The 2,394-nt window shown below is 35.8% G+C and overlaps 1 protein-coding gene across 1 annotated transcript in view; it reads right to left on the minus strand.

The window, feature by feature from the left end:
* The window catches only part of itgav (integrin, alpha V), a gene marked incomplete in the record, with an annotated part of 42,094 nt that overhangs the window by 5,876 nt on the left and 33,824 nt on the right, over positions 1-2,394 (minus strand).

A 2,394-nucleotide genomic window follows, 5' to 3' on the forward strand; every position in this document is an offset into this window, starting at 1 on the left:
TTTATGTTTGTGGTTGTAATGTGACAAAATATGGAAAAGTTCAAGGGGTATGAATACTTTTGCAAACCACTGTATATATACATATATATACATATATAAGGGGTGCAAGGATACAGGAAATTCATGGTTCGGTTCGGTTCGATACTTTAGTCTCACGGTTCGATATTTTTTCAATACGAAAAAGAGAAATTTCCATGCCCCTTTTAATTTGTAATTTATTTATATTAACTTTAAACTTATATTAACTTTAAAGCCGAACTTCATTCAATTTTCACATCTTTTTTATTTTCTTCTTTCTGCTTTTTACCTCTTGAAAAATAACTTTGGGCCTTGGTCAGAAAAGAAATCAGGGGATTTATATTCTTTCAGCTTGAGAGAAGGATGAGACCGACGGCTGACTGTGGTGTTTTTTCATGAGACTGCTGTTTCATTCTTTCATTTTCAGAAAAAAAATGTTGAGTTTAATACTTATCATAACTCCGGTTTTACTTGGCCTATCAACACAATTTAAAAACTGGTGTAAAATACAAAGTCTCAAATGGAAAGAGAGTCTCAAAGACAGAGTATTTTTCCAGTTATAGCAATTTTAAATAGGTATTGTGACTAGAACTTAGGGGCGAATGCAGGGAGTTCAGGGGTTTAAATAACAACTTTTACTTTAAAAACTATAAAACATGTGGCAACCTGGAGTTGCACAAAATTATTTTTTGTTGTTCCACCTGTTTGCACCTTAGTTTAATTAGTATTGATAGTGATCACCTGCGTATGGCCGCAGTGACTCATTTTAAGAACCGCCCACGCTCCGTGTGTGTGTGCGTTCGTTCGCTTAATGGTCAGACCCGAGTGAGCAGCAGATCCCAGTACCCGTGTTATATTGAAGAAAGTTCCAGAAATGAGGTGTTAATCTATCGGGTAAGAGAACTGTCAGAATCACTGTATGTGTAAGGGTCTAAATTTGTACATGTAAGTCTATAAACGTACATAAATTTGTTACAACTTTGCCACATTACAAGTACGAATCAAATTTACAAGTACGAATCAAATTTACAAGTACGAATCAAATTCACAAGTACGAATCAAATTTACAAGTACAATTCTTATGTGAGAATACAAGTTTTTAAGTTACAAATACAAGTTAAAAAGTTACAACTTTGCCACATTACAAGTACGAATCAAATTTACAAGTACAATTCTTTTACCTTAAGACATTATGCATGGAACACCGAAAAGATCGATTGCAAACAGTAACTAAGCCAGACCACTAGGGGGACATGACCACTGCCTCATTTGGGACCAGATGAACTCTTTATAAACACAACAATTTGCTGAAGGGAAAAGCATTTGGAGGCTTTTCAGTTTGTCATTCATGTCATGTAGTACAACAATAAAGTAGATYGTGGATTTATGATGAACAACCAAAAAAGAAAACTGATGCATTCATAAAACCGACTGCATAATGGAAAAAATAATGCAAGTTCAAAAACACATTACAGCAGTGCTCTGTCCCGGCCAGCAGGGGGACTCGTGTCGCCCACCATCAAACCCTTAAACAACTGTAAGTTAAACTCTTTTAACTTTTAATAGTAGTTTGTATTATTTATTTCACATTTGGTACACATAGTACTTGTCGGTATTTGTAAGAGGATGTGTTTAAACAGTTTCTATGCTGAAAGTAGAGCTTTGTTGATTGCTGTTGTTGTTAACATGGTGTTAGTGTTAGCATGATGATAAGAGGAAAGAAAAAAACAGCCTCATGTTTCCTGTTCAGTCTAAGTTTATTTAGAACGGCTTGAAAATAACAAAAACCTAACTGGTGTTAACTGTGAGTTTAAAAAGCTTTCTCTGACTATACAGTATTTTGTTTTGTTTATTAGGACCTTGTTGGCTACATTTTTAAAGCTTAGTCAGAACTATACGGACATTGATTTTAATTAGAATCACCATAAATCAAAGTTTAACTGTGTTTAACTAAGTTAATCTATTTTTAACTACTACCAAACTACTTCCTTCAGATTTCAGTGACCAATACTGTATGTGTAGAAAAATGTTTGCTGTCTGATTAATGAGACTACTGGCTGTGACTGTGTGATACTATAACTGTGTTCMTTTTAATTTATTTTTATTCAACATGGACCTGAATCTGTTTGTGGACCCACTGCGAACCTGTCTCCAGACCTTTGTATCAGAGGACTGAGCCCATTAGGCTCCATCAGCACTATAACCAGTGGAAGCCAGTTCCACCCCACATCAGGTCAAATAGTTGTATTAGCAGTAATACAGTACATGGGCGCAGTTAGTACGGGGGACGGGGGGGACATGTCCCCCCCAGATTTATAGTGACCCTGATCTGTCCCCCCCCACTTTCCCTGATAGGATTAGAAAAAATCTGATCAA

Source organism: Austrofundulus limnaeus, unplaced genomic scaffold (genome assembly GCF_001266775.1).
Source record: "Austrofundulus limnaeus strain Quisiro unplaced genomic scaffold, Austrofundulus_limnaeus-1.0 Scaffold229, whole genome shotgun sequence".
NCBI lineage: Eukaryota > Metazoa > Chordata > Actinopteri > Cyprinodontiformes > Rivulidae > Austrofundulus > Austrofundulus limnaeus.